The sequence below is a fragment of the Cydia fagiglandana genome, chromosome 18 (genome assembly GCF_963556715.1).
Source record: "Cydia fagiglandana chromosome 18, ilCydFagi1.1, whole genome shotgun sequence".
Classification (NCBI taxonomy): domain Eukaryota; kingdom Metazoa; phylum Arthropoda; class Insecta; order Lepidoptera; family Tortricidae; genus Cydia; species Cydia fagiglandana.
In genome coordinates, this window is record NC_085949.1 from 16,888,516 (window position 1) to 16,910,848 (window position 22,333).

At 37.6% G+C, this 22,333-nt stretch overlaps 1 protein-coding gene across 2 annotated transcripts in view; it reads left to right on the top strand.

Moving 5' to 3' along the window:
- Positions 1-22,333, top strand: part of LOC134673403 (homeobox protein homothorax) — a 343,072-nt gene that overhangs the window by 61,546 nt on the left and 259,193 nt on the right. The gene's annotated exons all lie outside the window — the stretch shown is intronic.

Genomic DNA, 22,333 nt, shown 5'->3' on the forward strand with positions numbered 1-22,333 from the left:
TGATTGTAATATGTGTATACTAATAACTTAGTAAGTAATGAGGCGTTAAGACCGCGAGGCCGCCGCTCTAGCGATACCGCGCCTACTTTGGGCCTGCAACATGCTATTGGCAATATTATATTGGCAATATTTCCGTCAACATGTTCACATGCAATATTAAATTCTGACGGTATTACATCGCAGATTATGATTCTATAATATTGCTGAACTGTCATTGGCTATATTACCAAAACAATATTGCCGTGTCGCAGGCTTAGTTAGCTACGTGTTTCAGAGCTTAGAATAAACAAAAACGTAATTAGATGTATTAAAAAAAAACTATTGGAAAACGAAGTATACGTAAAAAGATACAATTTTAACTTGCCTAAGTGAGAATAAGGTTACTTAAGAGTTTTAAATTATTTTACTGGGTAGTTGCTAGTGTTATTGTTTGGCTAGTACACATATAGGTATCGTGGCGTTTCTCTGAAGAACATCATTTATGCTTTTTATAATTACCGTATTTCACCAGCAACATTAAAGAAAAAAATAGCGGCGATTATTACCGCGTTTATTCGTGCATAAAATAGCTCAATTGCTTGTCAAAAACGCTAAATGTAAAAAGGCAATTCGTTTCTTAGAATTTCATCTTGATAGCTTGTTTTCGAACATATGATATGGAGCTATAAGTATGTAATTCTATAAAACATTGTGTTTTTCGATTCATCATCATCATCATTCATTTAAGAGTTAGACTCTTGTCGGTGGAGCGATTTCCATGTATGTCGGTCCTCTGCCTTCTCCTTGACAGCCTGATACGACACGACGTTGAGCTTTTCCTTTACTTGATCTATGTACGTTCTCCTTGGTCTCCCCCTCCGTCTTGTTGCCTCAACTTTCCCTTCAATGATATCTTCGATGATGAATGATGTTTTTCGATTAAACGCCCGATAATCACATATACGTAATAGTGGTATGTCAATAGCACATTTTAGTTAGTGAGATGAAAATACGTATGCAGTATACGCTAGGTGTTAAGGCTTGCCGCGGTTTGGCAACGTCGCTTCGTTGATTTGACGAAAATATACAATTGAAAAGTATGCCTATACCTATGCTTAGCCAAGATGACAACCGTTCGCAGAGAAACGAAACGAAACGCTGTCTTTTTTTTTTAATTATGAATGGGCTCACTCATGGCCACAGACTAGCCGAGGCGTAGACGTGGCCTACGATGGACGAACTCGCCCAGAAGGTGCATGTTCACTCTTGATTTGAAGGTTGCCGGGTTGTCTATCACATTAATATTATGGAAGCATGATAGAGGGAAAATTGTGTTTTGTTTCATTTTCTGCGAACGATAGTCATTTTGGCTAGGCATCCTGTAGTACTTTCGATACGATTTTCTATAGAGTGAACTTTTTGTGGTCGGGTAACCATTTAGTGATGTCACTACATAGAAGATTTCAATAAGTAACGTAACTAAATGATTAAACGATAAATAAATGATTAAATAATAAGTTCGGTAAAATATCGTATCGAAAATACTACAAATCGGGCTGGCATGTCTAGTTTTAGTGATACTTAACTACCTACAGAAATAGCAGGTACTAGTAAATATTCTTAGGTTAAATATTTTATAGGCTAAACTTACACCTGCTATCTAGTTTTTTTTATTATTATGAATGGGCTTACTCTTGGCCACAGTTTATCGAATATTTCTGAAAAAATAATATATATAGAAATAAAACAGGTGTACGGTCAAGGAATTTAAAATGAAGGACCATTTCGTATCTTGTCACAATGACAATAATAGTATGAGGTCCCTAAGCGACGTTAATATTGATTGTCACCGTGACAAGGTACGAAATTTTACGGAGATTAAATTCTTTGATTGTACCTTATTTCTGATATATTATTTTATTCAAGTTTAGTAGGTACTTATATTTTATTTTTGACATCACAACAAATAATGGTTGTAATTTGATCACCTAATCGTATACACTTAAGTGCAATTAAAAATAGTCATTTTCTGCGATGATTTTCATACTTAAATGACCCGTTTGAATTTCCAAACAAATGTATGGTAATAAAAATCATGTAGTGACATAATTGTATATTTTCGACAAACAACTCGGCAGCGTTTGTAATGCGGTATTGATCAGATGGCATACCGCGAACCACGATCGACGTGTTGGCTTCCTGTCACACTTACGTACGAATTTACAAGTGCTACAGAGAGGCAACACGTCCAACGTGGTTCGCGGTAGACCCTCAGTTCTCGTTCTGAGAAGCTTGTGGCTTGTCGGTTGAGCTCGTGAAACGTTAAGAGTAAGAGTGGGACGGAGAAGCGTCTGTCTCGCTTGCTGAATATCAGTTATCCAATGGATAAAATTTACTGGATCAGCTTGAACAGTATGATCAACAGAAGATTAATTTATATCTTTAAAAGCGCTTTTTCTCAAATTTTGGTGGGTCTTTAAAAGTGAACTGTCAGGGTAAAATTTTTGGATGAGTTTAGTAGTCAATTTTATAAAAAAAATCAACGTGTTGAGAGAAGAGGAGATACCTTGTATGCTGAACCAAACTTACTCAAATCAAAAGCAAAATAGATAGAGTCAAAATTGACAGGCCCTGTATGATGTCGCTCTTGTCTACGCGACAGCGTGATATAACGGTGTCCGTCACTTTCAATCCCGCTGTGTTAAAATTGGCTGTTATTTTATTACGTGGATAAAACCACCCATAATACGCCTTCAACTGTAAATTATCGTCAAAAATTTTCAGTTTAAGTTTCAGTTTAAAATTATTTATTCCCATAAGAATAATATATAATACATATTCACTTAAATGAGATTATACAGCCTTATTTATGATGTAAATACATTGGTAGCAACAAATTTTGACATATCTTCGCCCCACTCTAAATTTGAACTATCACGAGGTTCGCCTTCAAGACAGATCGGATAAATGTACGCGTTACTACTAGAAACTAGATGCTTAACTGAATAGGCGTGTTCGATCATTTCCGAATAGTTAACTTCTTCAATAAAATAAGGTTCGTTTTACGTTTGAATTTGGAATTTCGTAACGGTTTCGACGGTATGTGCACTCGTGAACGTCCTGTACAGTTGGTAGCACTGTTCTATAAAAGGATTCTCTTTTTGAAATGGCGGAGGAGTAGACGAAAACATTAAAAAAATGCGCTAAAAGTTTTTAGAACTTTTTTTAGGTTGGCTTGTTCAGAATCATTAGGATTTTTTTGACCAAGATCAGAAAATGCTAATATAGTTTGGCAAGCCATTTCTTTCAGTAGAAGAAGGCGGGAAATTTAAAGTGTAGGCGCGAAGCGTTGTCCCGCTATAGAAAATTTGGATTTCACGCCTTTTTCTACTGACAAAGTGAGTTTGCCGGAGTATAATTCAGACTGAGGAAATTAAAAAAAAGGCATTATGTACAATCGGCTCCTGTACGGACTAGGATGAATTCTCGGTTTTGTTTAATATTGCTTAAGGAATATTTTGGGCGTTGAGACTGATTGATTGTTTTGTTTGTGTTATATATTATTATTTGAATTTCCCATATTGTTAATATGAGCCATACTTAACTATTGTAAGCGTCCTACAGCCGTACCACGAGTTGACACTTGACGTTTACGTTAGCGACTGTGTAAACTCGATCGCAGTCCGTCTAGCTCGCACTGATGTACCTATTGGTTTACGTAGTCGCTAGCATAAATGTCAAGTACCAACTCGTGGTAGACGTGCTAAAGTTGAAGGGGTATATATTATTCTATGGCTATAGTTATTTTTGTCTGTATATGAGTTTCTTTAACATAATATGTAGTTGGTTGTCTAAGTTAGGTTTTAGAGTAACAAAAGTAGGTTTCTTATGATGTTTGGAAACTTATTTTCATAAATCTAACTTGTAAATGTATTAATATGCTATTTGGTGTACGTCCATCTTGTATGTCAATGTGATTAATTTTATAACATTATTTTCTGAACGGATTAAACAATAAAATGTTCTGTTTTAAATTAAATATGGCAGTTTACTTTATACCAACAGCCGTTCACATAAGATAAAAATAAAAATCTTAGGTTACTCTTAAAGAGAATACGTAGAAAATAATTAGGTTGCTCTGAAAAGATAGGGACGGTCGGGAGGTTCGAATCCTGCCAGGAAATATTGATCACTTTCTCAATTAGGTAAATTACGTATTGAAGAGAAAAATAGCCATGCACAGTCAAGTGCAAAGTGTAAAAATATGGGTGCATATAACTTACTCAAAAATATTCGCTGACATAGTAAGAGCTATGGGTAGCAATGCACCAAGGAGAAATTTCCAAAGTTGCGATATTTTCCATACAGAATAAATTTTACGAACCATAAAAATTATTCAGGAAGTCGCTGGACACCGCCGTTATCAATTATTTTAACTGACTGTCTTATTTACGAGTTTATTAAAATAATACTAATAGTACATTTTTTGATAATTCTCATAGGGTATGTTTTCATTGGAAATTTAATTTAAATTCTCGTGTAAGTTTCCGGATATTCCCGAGAATGTTACTGAATTTTGAGAATGTTTTGCAACTTGTACATTGCTAGCTATGGGACATATTCAGTATGATGTGATGTGTGCACCCATATTTTTACACTTGACTGACAATTCTGCAATCTTTCAAAAGCACTTTTTAACATTCTCCGCCTTTTAATAGTAAATTTAACAATTCCACAGATCGTTAAACCGAATCAAGGAAACTAGCAAAAATATACACATACACGTCTACATATACACACACAAGTTTACATAAACACACACACAAGTCAACATCAGCTATACATAAAAGCTCACAAAATCCCACTCACGGAGAACATTTCCTGTATTTAATAGACTCGAAAATTTCACAACTTCCTCAAGAAAATTCGGCAGGGAGTTTAAAGTGAAACCTTTGACAGCAGCCGCCTGGAGACGCTATAACGCATTTTTATCATGGATCCCGTTGGGGGGAGACTGGGGAGGAAATTGTTTCTTTATGGCTTACGCGTAGACTGCCTTCTTTAGATCTCGCATGGCGATCTTCACTTCACCGGCCCAGCCGGACTAGCCAAGGTGACAATCGCTGTCTACAACAATGAAACGTTTTGTGATCACTCTTACATATTAGTGTGATATTGACAGTTGCGTTTTGATCGCTACGGAGCGTAAGCGATTGGCGTGTTGGCTACAGGCCGCGGCTTGTGAGGCTAACGCGAACGAAGTTGAAGATACTTTCTTCAAATTGCAAAGTTTCAGTAGCCGTCGTGATTGACTGTCACCGCATCATAATTAAGCCATATGGTGACTTGGTGAGGACTAAGCTTGGTTAGGCGAAACTAAGAAATAAGCTTTCGCATTCTCATACTGAATCGAATACTTGATTGCCAACGCGTGGTGACCGCGAATCATCTTGCGCCATCTAGTGACAGAGTGATCTGCGAGCTTATAGCACCCTGCGCGCTAATCTGTGCGACCTGGGCCGCCAATCTGATATTTTATTTATTCTTTATAGTCTGCTATTGACGGACGATTGGGGAGAGTGGGGCTGAAATAATTGGTTCCAAATTTGAATTATACACGGAATTGAGTCGTTTAGCTGTTTGGTGGTTTTGTGCGTTTGAAATTGGCAGTTAAAGTTAAATTGTCTGTGTCTTTACGTTATTAATTTCTTTGAAGATTTAGCCGTTAATTATTATACATAATTACAGTAAGTACTTTTACTTATAGCAGTTTTTTCTAAACTATTTTTTTCATCAAGCAGATATGTACTTGCAAGCTATACTAAAAAAAAGAAAAATTGTTTCTGTTTCTTTACTCGTTTAAAATATTTCAATAGAAATAGTCAGTCGAAGAGCTCATTGTTATGCGGAGGCACCTAGGTGGAAGTTTTTATTTTAGGTATATACTATAAATATTGAGTATATATTATAAATATTATAGGATAATTTTTACACAAATTGACTAAGCCCCGCGGTAAGCTTAAGAAAGCTTGTGTTGTGTACTATAAGTAGAGTCTTTTCCTTTTGAGGTACGGAACCCTAAAAAGCGAATTCCCCAAACCCACCCACTAATCCTGGTCAAAAAAACTGCAATAAACATTCATTAGACAAGTCAAAATGGAGTATCTAAACAGATTAGTGACGTGGCATGAATAATGCAGCGCGAGGCAATGGAATAAGGGGCGCTGAGCCTCGGATCCGTCACGGATTCGTCTCGCCGGGCTTAAGGGGCCCATGTGCGAGGAACATTGACAACATGGAATCCAGGAATTTTGGGAATTTAATTTGCTATACTTTGTATCTTTGGGTATTTAAATAAAAGTAAACAAATAATTTGTACATTTTCGGGTAGTTATAACACTTATTGGTTAACCGACCAAAATACAAAATCGCCTGGATCTGTCACCGAACGACCTGACTTTAACCAATATTATTTTATCGTATAATGTTTTCATCTACCTTCAGCTGGCATAAGGAGCTATTTGAGGGCAGATTTTGTTTACTTTTATTGAAATAGCTTAAGATATATACAGACTAGAGACGAGAGAAGGAAGAGGGTTTTTAGAATTTTGAGTATAGTTAGGCTTGTAGACTTTAGCTGGTGGAAAAAAAAACGGACAGGTGCAATCGGACTCGCCCGTCGTGGGTTCCGTACTTTTTAGTAATTGTTGTTATAGCGGCAAGAGAAATACATAATTTGTGAAAATTTCAATTGTCTAGCTATCACGGTTCATGAGATACAGCCTGGTGACAGACAGACGGACAGTGGAGTCTTAGTAATAGGGTCACGTTTTTACATTTTGGGTCTTCTTCTTCCTTGCTCCATCCCACTTTAAGTGGGGTCGGCTCTCCTAATTACTTCACGCCACGAGATTCTGTCGAGGGTTGTCGGGTCGGGTAAATCGTTTTTCTTAAGTAATTGGGTCATGCTGGTCCACCCTTAGTCGGCGGGCGTCCCTGGCCTCTCTTTTTCTCCGGCAGGTTCAGAGCCTTTTTGGCAACGTACTCTTCGCCCCTTCGCATCACGTGCCCGTACCATCTGAGTCGGTATTCCGTCAGTTTTTCAGGTATAGGGGCTACCTTGAAGCTGCCACGAATGTACTAATTTCTGACTTTATCGAGCCGTGTAACCCCTTTTGGGTACGGAACCCTAAAACAACAAATTAGTAAGCATGTCAATATTGCTGGTCATAGGTCAAGTCATAACGACATTTAAACATATTTCATAATAACATTGACGTCACTTCTTATGCAACATGGCGGACTCGAGAAAATATTAGGTACGGAAAAAGGTGTCATAATCATAATGGCATAGAAAATGTTTGTAAAAAGATTAATTTATTCTACCAGGCTTGTTAATTATAAAGAAAACTAGAATCCCAATGTTTTTAAAAGCAAGTTTAACCCGCAAGTTTAATAGTTATTTGTTTCACTCGGGGGCAAAGTTGTTGTTTAACCGCTCGTGCTAATATTGATACCCGAGCAAGCGAAAGATTCCAAAATTGAACCACGAGCGTAGCGAGTGGTTCGAAGAATGGAATCTTGAGCGTTGCGAGGGTTTCAAGGCACGAGGGTTAAACAAAATTTGCCCCCGAGTGAAACACAAAATTTTTCACCACACCAACCCGAAGCAAATATTAAATGAAAATATCAAACAAAATCGAACCAAATCAAATCCAAATGAATGTTATTAAATATTTATCATCCAAAATCATCATTTAAAAGTCAATTCTGCCAGCAAACATAAGAAAACAACTCAAAATTTGCATTTGATTACTTTGCCTCACATGTGAATAAAATGCAACTTTGCTATCAGTTTTTGAAGTGCAAAGTAATTAAGCCTTTCCGAGCTGGTGTGGTGAAAAGATAATTGCCTGCCTATTAAAATTTCATAACGTGTAAAAGGCATTTTATTTTTTGCATCAAAGGGAGTCATATCTATTCTATAAAACGTGTGTGCGCGCAGTATACTGCATAAAAGAGATTCTGACACCCGAAGTGACCAAATTTATCTTAAAGAAAGGTTTAGTTTTAGTTTTGTAGGTAGTTTTAATTTTAGGTTACTTTTTATTGTAAGTTTGGTGAAGTCAATGTACTACTTATATTAATAAAAAAAACAAATCTTAAAGAAATAAGGATATGTTACGATATACATAGTAGTATCAGGCGACTTTGGCCGTCTCTTGTATATTTTATGTAATCTTAAATACTTACGTCAATATAATTTTATAGATCTCAATTTCTGTATTGAAATTGTTATTCACCGAAATGTAATATGAGACGGCAGATTCACCCCTCAGAATTAGGCCACAGATAACAGTTTCCACCAAATAATATGTATAATACTCACGTTTCCACCCTGTGGTTGAAGGTATAGTTATTGTTTTCCCGTGTCCTATCAAAAGGCGCTTTAATAAATACAAAAATAAGCCCATTTATAATTTAAAAAAAAAAAAAATCCTACTTTCTAGTCAGGATACTAATAACGTTTTCAAGTAAATTTATATTAAAAACGATTCGCAATGAATTTAAACCGGACTTTAAAATCAAACCCAACAGTTCAATAGAATTATAACTTTACAGTTGTATAATAAAGCAGTCAGTCAGACAGACTGACTGACGGCGCGTCTACGCATGCGCGGAACTGACATCGACACTCTACGTATCAAAATGTCGTATCTTTATACTAGTTTTATATTCACATACGACCTTTTTTGCGATACGGCTGCGCGTGCGCAGAATACGATTTTATTGACCTAATTTACGTATTAATAAGTAAAAGGGCGTAACTGTATGGATATCGAGTGATAGTACGGCCTTTTCGCACTTGGAGGTGGTAGGTTCGTGGTAAGGTACCTAGCACATTCCCACCTGTGAATGTCTAGGCTCCAGCGTTTGGTATAATAATGTACAGCCGTTTAGGTCTTAGGGACGTCCTTTATACTTAATTCAAGTGCTAAATATGCTTAATTCAAGTGCAAATAAATAAAATAAAATTAAATAAATAAATATTGTTGAGAGCAACGAAAATTTAAAAATGGGCACATTTTGTACCTACTGAATTTATTTTAAAGCCGTGTTCCTTGTTTTTTGTTTTTACTTTGAACCATTACACACACACACACAATCATACTCTTTATTGCACACCTCACATACACGTCGTTGAATTAAAACCTGCAATCGTTTATTAGTTCTGTATATATTATTAGATACATACCTATCTCTTTTTGGTAAGCTACCAGAAAATGGTAAGTACGTAGTTTTGACGCATAGTCTGGTACTCTAAGTTGAATAGTTCTATAGGTATAGAGACATCTCTTGAACTTTTGATGCTGACCAGTGAACTGTAGGAGCAATTGACGAACTGAGAAATGGACGAACGGAGATCGACTAGACGCACGGAGATTCGGACGAATGGTGCAGGTGAAAGATCAGTCGCAATCACATCATAATTTGAGAAGTTTACAACCGAAGCATATGCATCGCATTCCACAGCTAGAAACGACGTCACCTAAGGTCATCCCGACATCTAAACGTCACATTAAACCCACCTAATTTACAACCGTCATCTGTTAACAGTAGCCAAACCGTTGCACTTACACATATCAATTTTGGCGCCAAAACAGCAAAAAGACAGACGATCGTAAACCGTCGCTTTCAAATCTGGAACGCGCCCGATTGGCTGGAGGCTGACCAATGCACGGACTCGGACAGATTTTATTACTAGCCATTGGCCGAGGCGTTCTTACTTATTTACGACTACCTAAGGCTCGCGAAATTTCTATTAATAAATTAGTCGTAAAAGCTGTGTAATTTATTATCATTGCGCTCAGCGTAATTATTTCCTTTATAAGAAATAACATCATTACTGTTCAGTGCAAATTGGAAATCAACAATCGAAGGGTTGGCCATTTTGATGGATGGTAAAACAACCAATGGCGTGTATCGGTAAACATTGGCATTAAGCAGTTAGATATCGGTTCTTGCAACAAAAGTTACTCTTATGACATACAAACCAGAATTTTCTATCATTTTTGAAGTAAAAACCTGGGACCATTCTCGCCTATCTCGCGATTATCAGGTTTGTTCATTTCAGTGTTTAGTTCTTATGGCATCTGTCTATTGGGATACTTTTGCAAGGTTGTGGGATGCATTAGTTCGGTGGCAGGTTTTGATCCAGTCCGTGTAGGTACATATTCGATTGAAGAATCTAAACTTGTATAGGAATAAAAAAGAAGCACTTGTAAATTCTTTCTGACAAATGTCAAGGAAGAAATAAATATGTGGCTAGTGTTAAGTCCGGAGATAAGTTTGTATGTCTGTACTTGTTTGTGAAGATTCTATAATCGTCATGGTCTTCATACCTGACTCATTTTGGATACTGGTTGCCTGAGCATCACACACTGCACATCAGCACTGCAACTAAGTATAGTACCTGAAGAAAACGAACGAGATCTGAGACGAATAAATAATAAATTAAGTTGTAGTTATTATAAAAGATTACAATGATACACTTTGTCATATTGTAATACTCGACCTGGCCCGGCTTCGCACGGATAAACCGTAGCAAATTATACAGCTGAACCTTCTTCAAGGATCACTGTATTGATAGGTGAAAACCGCATGAAAATCCGTTTAGTAGTTTTTGAGTTCATCGCAAACATACCTTCATTAGGTACATACAGGCCGACGCGGTGGGTGACTTTGTTTTATAAGGTGTAGTGATATGTCCTGCCTACAAAATTTCATATTAGACTTTCATTGATCAATACGAGGTTAATATTGAAATACAAAATTTATTTTGAGTCCCTCGAGGATAGGATCAAAAAGTCAACTCCAAGCAACACTTACTGTCAAATGCATCTTTAAAACAATTTTTGAAGATCGATTTAACTTTATTAAAATTACTAAAGGGGACATAATGCAACAAAATTGTCAAAAGCCTGCCAGTTCCAGGATTTTTTCTCAAATGTCTAGCAATAGACCCCGCTGGGGCTCTGACGCGGCCCATTTGGTCGCAGTGGGGAGTCCATGTCTTCATCCGCGGATTGATTGTTTCCCTTATTAATGCGGCAGTTTTGTGAATTATTGCGAGGATGGGGGATTTATTGTTGGAAATATCTATTGTCAGGTGATAAAAATGTTTTTCTTGGATGTTGTGGCGATTGATTTTTTTATGGGTACACCTTTGAGGTTTCTATAAGCAATTGTCCATAGCTTGTAGTTGTATCTATTTTTTTGGAAAGAAATATTACCGTAAGAGATTTTTTAATTTTGAAGAATCGTGAAATGAGGTGAATAACAATAACAGAAAGGATATATGTATAAGACTAGAAGTAGATACATAACTTCAAAGTTTTTGCTAATTGATATTCGATACGTCCATATACTCTGAGAGCTGAATTTTGGAGTAGCCTGCAACAGTTTGGAGTGGCTGTATCTACTTTAGAATTTATTAAATTTAAGTCACATACATTTATAAGATTTGCCTTCAGAACGCTACCATATAATACAAAATATTTCACAATGCATACCTCTTCCTTACGCTCGTACATATAAAAATACATGTCACGCCACCGTCAGCTGTTTAGAAAACACAATCGAGGCAACAATAACAAGTTCTTGCAAGATCAACCGAAGCATGCAACATTACAAGACTCCCTTCCCGAGGGTTGCTCCCTGCGGCACTCCAAAAACCAGTATATCCTGAACCTTCACTCACTTAAAGTCGCTACGGTTGAGGGTTCAGGTTATAGTGGACATCTGGTGGAGGGCCTGGAGCCCCCGTGGCGCTATTTGCAAAGGAGGCTCTTCGGACAATAGGAATTTGTCGTTACATCTGTGCATTTCCTGACTAGGTTTTCCTCTTTTGTGTAGAACTCAAAAACATGTAGGGAAACCATTTTTCATACAAAATTGTGGTGTTATCAGAAAATAAGGATTTTTTTGCTGTACATGAAGATGTGTGGTCTGATACTGACAAGTTGGTAAACAGTCAGTATTATTTAAAGAGTATACACCTACCTACAGAACTATTCATATAGTAAAGAAATCGCAATCTTTTGTAAGAAATAAAATATATTTCACATTTTTTGGCAGACTTGGTGAAATGTATTATTTAACAATAGAAAATATTCTCAGATTGGTATTCATATAGCGGGAACTGTAATATAATATGAAACAAATTCGGTTAGACCACAAGTTTCCACTTCACCAACTCCGCCATCGAAGTCGAACAAACTTGTTTACCTACTCTGGATGAATGAGCTCAATCAACAATTTTATCATTCTTAATTATCCTCTCAGAAAAAACTCAATCAACCTCTATGGTTACTGCTTCCGTCATAAAATTAAAAACAATAAAAGCCGACACAGTAACACCAGAAGTGGAAATAGCGTTTTAAATCGAAAATTCCCATTCGGTTTTTAAATCTTTAATTAAACGTTCGACTTCCGTAAAAGCACATCTTCGAACACATTTTCTAATTAGCGATTGGACACGCGCCCCGCGGCCAATCGCGGCGAATCCGAATCGGGCAATTTGAATTTCGAACCAGCCAGTATCATTTGGATTAAAGTTTTTTTTAATAACGGCGAGCTTCGTTGTGGCTAAAGTGATATCAAACCAGCATTTTAATAAACATTTTTTTTAACCAGTATTGTTGTGGCAAGGGTGTCAGTTTCAAACAGCCTCAATGAATGTTAACAATGCCAATCATGGTAATAAAGCAAAAATTCCGAATCAAACGCAAGCAGCACGCAAGTGGCATCAATAGCGTTAAATAAAGAGATGTCGTCATACCAATTAAAAAAATTATCTCCCTTAATAAGTGTCAATTCTTAACGAATGTGTGCATACGCATGATTTTTATTTCACACGTTTCTCACTTGGATATTAAACGGGGGATTTGTGTGGTTGATGTTCGACCATAAAACGGGTAGTTAAGGTTTAGTTTTGCGTGAGCGTTAAGAATTTTACGACTATTTTTATTGACGCTTAGTCTGGACACTCATGTTTAGCACTTGCAGCCAATGAAGATCATACATTTCCTGTGAGGGTTTCGGAAAGCGACCTTAATTTGAGGAGGATAAGGTTGAGGATGTTTTTGTTTGCGGTTACAACTGGTGGTTGTTTGTTCGGGAAGCCGCAGCACTAACGCCGAAGCAAGTCGGAGATGAACGAAGCGAAGTGGACATCAAATTTTAATTGTCCGTTAAAATAATAATCAATGAGGCGACTACCGCTCGAACCGTTCGCATTCGCAAATAGAACACAACAATGAGTGGCTATTCAAATTATGTATAAGTTGGAAATTTAAATTTTACTTTTACAGCGGTTAATTACACCTTGAATGATTTATTCTCCTAAGGTAATTTTATTGCCCAATTGTTTTGATTCTATAATTTTATTGCAATTGAATTTTTTGTTTACCTTTGGTACTAAGGTTATCTAATTATGTTAATTTTACAATTTTATTGCTTTATATCATGGATTTATTGAATATTCAGTTCAAGGCTGAACCAAACTTTTGAACGTATCTTAAAATAAACGACGTTCTGAATGAGAGAAACTGTTCGCCCGCGTTCCGTTTTCAAATTTTTAAAAGATTAGTACGTTCAACAGCGTTCCTTTTTCAAAACGGACTTTCGCCTGTCAGAGTTTCAGCCAGTACACGCTGCCAGTTTCGTCTGGAATGTGCCCACACGTGCCCCGCTATGATAATAATAAAATGTTGGCGCATTATTTATTTATAGTCCGTCTCGCGGCTGTCGCTCGTCCGTACGTCTGTATGCGGTTATTATGTATAGGCGTCCATGTCTCTTTGTCTCGTTACGTTCGTCTTGCTTCATGTTCCTTGATTTCGAGCGTTGAAAAAGGAGCGTTCCGAAATTAAATTAGTCATTCAAGTTCACTCCCGATTAAACTGGTCTCTTTGCAGAAGCTTCTAAATTCAATTTCCGAACGGTTCTTTAGAAACAAAACCCGTATATCTTAGGTTTTAGGATATTTACTTGGATTTGTGACGCCATTCGTTGGAGTTTGAACAAATATTTTTCTGTCTTAATTCAATAAACGTCACAATTGTCGCACAGACTAAAAACATTGAAATCGCATATAATCTAGCGAACGTAAACAAAAGACCAACGATATAACCATCAAACCTCATCCAAAACGCCTCAACTCCCAGCGGATTTCCAAATGTCAAGTCTTTTTGGTTTGGCAAGAGCACTCATATCATTCTGGCATTGTTTTGTTCGAAGATGCGCGCTATTTGTGGCTCCCCCCCTTTCCCGACCGCCCCCCTCGTCTGAACACGAGCTATATTTTATCCCAAGTTGGGCTGAGTAAACTGTCAGAATTGAGAGGCCGTTCAACTTTCGCTTCAAGTGTGCATACGAAAGGGTAGTTAGAGAACGATTTTGAATTTTTGAAGTCGTAAATATTTGTTATTTAGTGTCGTAAGTATTCATTTTTCTTTTTTTTGACGTTTCACTTGGAGACTTCTCAAACGCTGAGATACCTAGTGAATTTTTATCAATTTTATCATGTAGGTAAACACATTCTTGTCATATTAGAAATGAGGTTCTCATGTCATCTACGTCTTTATACATACCTACATTGTATTTAAACTTTAATAATATACAAATACAAACTGACTCACTAATTATCTAACGGACAACATATAAAATTACACCGTTGATAGTAACAAGAACAGAAGACATGAGAAATGCTATTCATTGTTCATCTAGGACAGCCAAATTAAAAAGAAATACGGCCCAGAGACAAGCGACAAGGGCAATAATTGGATATAACTCATCGAAATCAGCGACGATGCATTGATAAAGCACTTTTCACTTAGCTCATACATCCTATGTGTATTCCGAAAGCCATTCGGTTATAAACCTTAACAACACGCAATACAGTACACATTAGAAATAATTTTCAAACAGACATACAGTATATTTGTAAAGCGTGTTGTATCTCCGCTTGAAATACGGCAGACGTATGCGCAACGCTTAATACGCGCATGATTGATTTCGGAACTGGCCGGTGAGATTCTGAATTTGATTTACGTGCGAATTAGAGAACAAAATTCGCGCGGTTTCCGAACGGTCGGTGTTCGAAATTTAAATCGCGTGTACGCTCGTAGTTTTCGAATTCGAATACAAAAGGCGAACTTTCAGTTACGATTTTGTTTTGTTTATATGTACTTAATTTAAAGTTGTGAAAATATCTAGTAGCGATATGTGATACTTACCATATTTTGCAATTCAGAGTTGGATAAGTACCTATCTGAAATTGTTTGCAAAATATGAATGTATATTCTTACTTTTTCTTAATGCGACTGTTTTTATGAAATTTTACAGTCTTATCTCCCAACAGAGTTTATCTCGAACATATCTTATTTTTTTCTTAGCAGTATCTTTACCGAGTAAAAATGAAAAATTGCGTTACACTTCCCGTCCGCTCAATTTAAAAACGTGTGACGTATCTTTGCGGCCATTTTAACCACTCAATGTGGTTACTTATCCATTACCAGTAATGGCGTTTATGAATGAACGACTGTTGTCTTCGTGTGCGACATCCGCTAGTCGCGACCATAAATTATATCTCAAATCACATACGATACGTATTCGTCTACAAAAAGCCAATGTATCTTACATCTTCACGGTACGACAAATGTGTAACAAATAAATTATAAAATCAACGGCTCTGGTTTTTATACTCGGAGTGTCATCTGCCATCCCGTTCTGTTTTGTTGGTGTTGTGTTTGTTTCTCGCTCGCACGTTGTCACAACGCAGTTTGTCATCGTCCGCTAACGATGACGACTCCATTTATCTAGATAGTTTTAGTGCTTTGATAAAAGGTCGATTTGTGGAATACGCATTTTGCATTTATACGCATATAAATGAACCTAGACCAGACATTTACACTGTAGCCTGAAGGAGATTGGTGTTTTCCCGGCGGTTCCATACTAATCGGCACGCCACGTGAACGCGGCGAAAACGCTAGTGTGTACACGCCCAAAAGATGCTATAAATCAGATGCTAGCCTGGTGAGAATTTCAGATCCTTTTGAATTAAGTACTTCTTAAAGGTTCCCCCCTCATGATTTTAACATTTGTTTCTATACTAAAAAGCTATAGGTATTCATATAATATTATCTTTAATTAGATTCCAATATGGAAAGTAAGATTCGGATTCTGAAAACCACCTAAAACCAGAAATACATCGTAATTAATCACAGTGCATGCGCGATGCAGACGTGACAGATGATGGCCACTTCTTTAAACACCTCCCAACCTAATTGGAGGTGGATTTATAGGAGCGTTTGATTTTTGGATGAATCTGGCAGATCAGGAGATAGAACAGATAGCTGAATATCTGGCTCCTGTTTCTGTTCCTGTTCCTGTTGTTGTTGTTGTACCCACCTGTTTGATACCTGATCAATCTTCTCAAAAGAAAAATGGAGCCAGAGACATACTGCTAAACCTAATTGATATTGATTGAGAAATTGACGAATGAAGCTGGTTTAAGATTTTTACTGCTGGAAAAGACTTTTCTTAGTGTGGCCTCTGATCTTACTGATCTTATACTTATCAATAAGACCAGGAGCTTATTCATCTATTGCAACATTTTCAACGTTGGTTTACAAAATAACTTGGCTTCTAATAGACATTGGTTCTGATTATGTGTAAATTTAGTGGAACACAGATGTTTTAATGACGTGAAAGGTGTAGATATCTGACTTTGTTGTTCACAAGGAACTAATGATATAGTTTGCGCAACCACCTAATAGCCAAAGATTTAGATAGCCTTACACATGTCATGTTCGGTATTTACCTTATAGAGAACCCTAACGAGGTGCCAGAGACCCCAATTAAGCAAAAAGAGACACAATTAAACGTCGAAGAAACAGAACATAAGCCGATTCCCATACCAGAATGAGCAAACAGTTCAAAAAACTTGGAAACACTTAGATTGAGTTCACGATATGTCAATCCAATATCTGTTATTGACAAATTTATTGATGCATGCATGACAAAAAAGCTTACACCTTATGCTGGTTTGAATAAAGACCTCGACTGTCGATATCCCTGTTTGGTGACGACGTATTTAAAGTTGTCGGGTTAATAATAATGCTTGTCTCGTAGTAACGTCGTTTTAAACTCGTTTGTGGCACGTCTGTTGTCCTAAACGTGGGTCGCAAAAAGGCTTATCTATGAAGTGTGATACTGAGAAATCGGTAGGGGTTGGAGAGGACATTCTTTGAGAGTTTATATCACAGTGGTGGGTGTTCTGCGAAACTTGAGCCCTCATTGGAATAATGGCTGAACAAATGCCAGGCCTGATGATGTTTTACACCTCTGGTAGTTATGTAGTTAGCTTAGAAAAAGTATGACTTCACAAGAAACCGTTTGTTAGCCAGTTATTGATCACAACCACAATGTAAGTATTAACACACTTACACACAAATTGTATTAAGTGTGAGTTTGTAAAAATCCTCAATTTGCGATAAGTTATCAAACATTTTGATAACAAGAACACTTGTCTGCATTTTTTCCCTCTCACAATTGAAGAAATGATACACAATGATTTATCTAACGTAGGTAAGTCGCCATGAAACAGTTATCGTAAGATTACACGAATCGCGCGAGATTGCGATCTCATCGCAGACATGCATACCCACAATTATTCTAAATACATTATGTATGACCGTACATTTCGTACCGGCCGGTTACGAGATTTGAATTGGATGTTAGGTGTTAGAACACGACGAACAGGATATCAAAATGTTGCATTCTTAATGCAAAAAGACAAAAATTCACGCTGACAACGCCTGTCATACACGCTCGTCGATTTCACGTGTAAGCCGCACAATAAGAAGAAGTGGTTTCAGGGAAATGTGCAACAAAGGACTGGAGTCAAAAAAGTTGGCGGGTTTTTGGGTTGCATGTGGCCAGGTATCCCCGTGAGACTCGCGCAGACTCAGGACCTTTTTGCGAAACGCAAGCGGACTTCACACGCGGCGCCACGCTTAATTCAAAATGCAAATACACTGTGCACTTATAATATATTTGTATTCCACCAGCGCGAAGCTACGTCTCTCGCCACATTTACTGTAGAATCATGTAAAAATCCGCCATTTTAATTCCGCCCGCGCGCGGCTGATTGGCGGTTCCCAGGACTTTAATTTTCGCGATCCTTAAAAAACAATACTTGTCTATGGTTAGACGGACGAGCACGGTGGACGAGGATGTTCCTAATTCAAATTCAGATGCAAAGTTCAGTAAACCTGAGCCGTGTAAGGGGACACCTACATAGTATATCATTTACTCGTATGTTGGAGTGTTTACGAGATACTGATGTCACGCAACTCCGGCTCCGCTTCTATAAAAAGGTGCTTCGTTACTAATTCCCATCCCCCCTCGCGGCCGTTCTAAATTTAACAGAGAAACGAAGCCGGGACACACGTGTATTCACTTAGCACACTAACTTGAATAAACTTAAAAGTATCCTCAGTTTTTGTCGGGCTTAAACCGAACGTATTCCCGTACACCGTTAGGTTTTAAAATTATACAAGTAAGAATTTTCAATTTTGTGACAATACAAAAAATTATCGAGGAGACAGGGTCGGTAAAAAAGCCGCGATGTATTCATTCGGGCATTGTATCGAAGGTCAATCGAGATAATCGTAAAATTAAAAAGTATAAGTGGCGTCCGCGAACGGGTTCCATTTATAAATTTCAAATATTATAGCGTTCGAAGTTATTACAATTTCAAATTTGGAACGGACCAGTGCTACCACTTTTGATTTCGAGTTGACACGAGCAAACGCTTTCTCTGGATACGTTTTGAATTTGAACTTCGAATTTGTTTTCCGTAAAATTTTCTGCATTGCCAGTATTCTTTTAGAATGGAAACTGTTCGAATTAAAATAATAAACACGATCAAGTTCTATATCACTTTGTTGAAAGGTTTAAAGGATTTAAAAGCAACAATGAGTCTTAACTTAACATCTAGGCATCTGTATAAAGAAATAAATTTATCCGCGAGATTCCTGCAGTTTTTGCGGAACGGCGGCCTCAGTCGATAAGCAATGAATGATCGTATTGGTAACGATGTAAATGCTACATTTACTAGTGAAAAACGGAACAACATTGAATTATTTTGTTGTTTTCTGCAATAATGTAGAAGAGCAGTTGATAAACGCAGATGTTAGTGCAGTTGTTGAAGAAAGATATATAGCGGTAGACTCAGAAAGTACTTAAATTATGTTAACGCTAGTGCTCTTAATTAGAATAAAGTCGTTTCAAATATAGGTTTTCGCATAAACTGCTGATTTATTACAATGGTAATAAACAACGTAAGATAACAACGTGCGATAACTCGCATTATAATTTTCAAAAAGAACTTGACACAAAACAATAACGACCGAAAGCGTAATTTGATCCGCAATAATTTAAACAACTGAAGCTAAGAAAGATTCAAATCCAGTCGAAAGCTCAATTTGCTCGTTCCGTTTCGTTTTGTTTTGAACACAGCGCATATCTCCGGAACTATCTTGAGAATAATTCACTCGTGCGCTGCGCCTGCGTCTCACGGAATACAATCACACGTATCTCCAATACGTATCACCTAACCGACACACACAAGCCCAAATCCTGCTTCATCCAATAACCTGACTTAACAAGAACTTATTAAGGGCTAATTTTGATTGTCACAGTGTGAAAGTTGCGCCTCTTTTTGCTACCAGCAGTAAAGAATCCAAGCTTAAAGATGACCGCGCGACGATTTTGAAAATACGACGAGCGAAATCCGAACGCCAGATAGCTTTTTGCGGTCGCCGCGCGAATAATATTAACTCCGCTTTAATTATTACGGTCGCTAATTAGTTGTTAGGGCTCCATTCCTGCATCGATAACCCGGTTTTTCTAAAAGTGACAGATAAATGAGACGCTCTTAATCGCTCTTGAGCGACTGAAATGCACTTTTTCGGTTCGTGAGTAATTGATGGCTTTCGCCAACTCAGACTTTCTAGCGAAATTTTCCGATTTTTAAGTTTAATTTGAAATAAATTCTTGAAAAATCCCCAAGGTTTCTGAACGGGCTCAGGGGAATGCTGGTGCCAGTTTTTCGAGATCGGAAGCGAGCGAGTTAGGTGACATTTTATAACTTCTTCCAAGCGTGAGGCAGACGTGTTCCGAGGCACTTAACAAGTTTTTGTTAACTGCCCGGTTAGCGTTAACTTATACGTCGCTAATAATATAATCATTGGTGATGGAAACTTGAGAGACGATTGCTAATTCATATACATATAATGCTCGTGAGTAAATGTTATTGAGAATATATTATTAGGCATATAAACGTCAAGAATTGTGAGGATGGATGTATGACGTTGGTCACCTTTAAGCAAACTTATACCTATACGGATTATTTGAAATATGGCATACAATACAAATAGTAGTTTCCCCGAAAAGAAATATGGGGTATTCGTCACTAAAGTAATAATCCCCTAAGGGGGTAAAATGGTGGATAATAATTTTTATACAAATGTGTTGACTGAGTCGCGAGCAAAAGCCAAATAATTCTAGTTACGCTGTCAAAAGTAGGAAGTATATAAAATCGCAAGCTATGTAAGTAAATACCGTACCAGGCGCTCTGAATAGAGGAGCCTAATGAACGGTTCGGTTTCGGCGTCAGGTTACACTCGTTAGCCGGCTTGCTTATTGTCTCCTGATACTTTGTATATGGGCGGAAATAACTCCTGGTTGCCGAGTTTATTTAGGGAGATGGATTTTGGAATATTCGATATAAATATTCTAGGTTACATCTTTGCTGGTTTGCCTGAATCTGTTTTTCGCACTTAGAATGTTCAGAGACATTTTGATGTTTGAATTTTGTGTTTTCATGATGCTGTTTTATATTAAAGCAAATATTTTTACTTCCATGGGGGTGTAAGTCTGTAGACCGCAAGATGACGAGTACCTAAATTTGTTTCTAAGGAAAAATATAACACATTGTACTGGATGTATTATCCGTAACAAAGATTAGCTAGCTTGAGAACTCTCTGGCTTTCAAAATGAGAAGTACGTTTGCCTTGTATGGGTCGAGTAAGTAGTAAATCGTCAGTTGAGAATATTACTGAATTATCGACAAACGATTTAAAGACGCCGAATTTGCATTTCGCTATACACCAAGCTCTGTTTGTTTACGGAAGTTGCGTTCCAAATCCTCCGTCCGTCCGGACGGGCGCCAGCAACAAATGGGCGTGCACAGGTAACCGGTGACGAGCCGTCAATTTGTCCCACGACAAACCCTGCCACCACCCCGTCAGTCAGCGGGCGCTCCAACCAGCCCAGGAATGAACCCCGATGACACACGCAAAGATATATGCGAGCTCGACACCCGACGATTAGGCCCGATGCCAACCCGAGCGCGCACGATGATTCACGAACGAGTTGAACGAACTATCCCGAACGTGCGATTGTGTCAATTGTTTTCTTAAACGGACAGGCATTAATTTGAGCATGCGGGTTTGAATTTCGAATGGATAATGCCGGAATTAGACGCGCTATTGCACCCGTTAACTGTGGATTATTTACGATAGTTGGCGCACCTTTGACAAATGTAGAAGTCTTTGGAGTTCGCGCTGCTTTTAACACCACAGTCATTTAGATGAAGCTTAAACTTTTCTAAATTTTGTTGGAGGCGAATAGGCGTTTTCTGTAAATAATGGAGTCTTCTTAGACATTTATAATTAGAAACATTGTCAAGACGCGTCGTTTTTAGATATATATTGTGTATTAGACACCTAAACTAAAGGGTTTTCATATAGGTATAAGAATGATTTACAATGAAGCACCAAAAAATTCGACTAGAACTCAAATGAAACCACCCAAAAGTCGTTTAGGCGTAAAACTGAGACATATATAACAAATTTAGAGCCATTATGATTTGAGTGGTTACAAACTCTATTTTTGACAGTCACAATGCACTAGAATTAGATTTATAATTGCGAAATTTTCTCTCTGGCAAGTGCGACTGCGATGACATCGCGTCGATTATTTGGCAGCGGCTCCGTGCATTCTAGGTCAAGATGTCCAAGATCACCTTTGTGTCTAAAAACCTGCTCAACTCGATTCTGAGTTGTATTGTTTCCGATCAAGGTTGACTTTTGAATTGCAAAGCGACCAACAATGAAGGTCGTCTTTAATTTAGAATGGATTTAAACAGCACATTCATATTTTATCTATCTATAATCATTATAAGTCCGGAAGCGAAAATGAGCGAAGCAATCTTTGTGAGAAA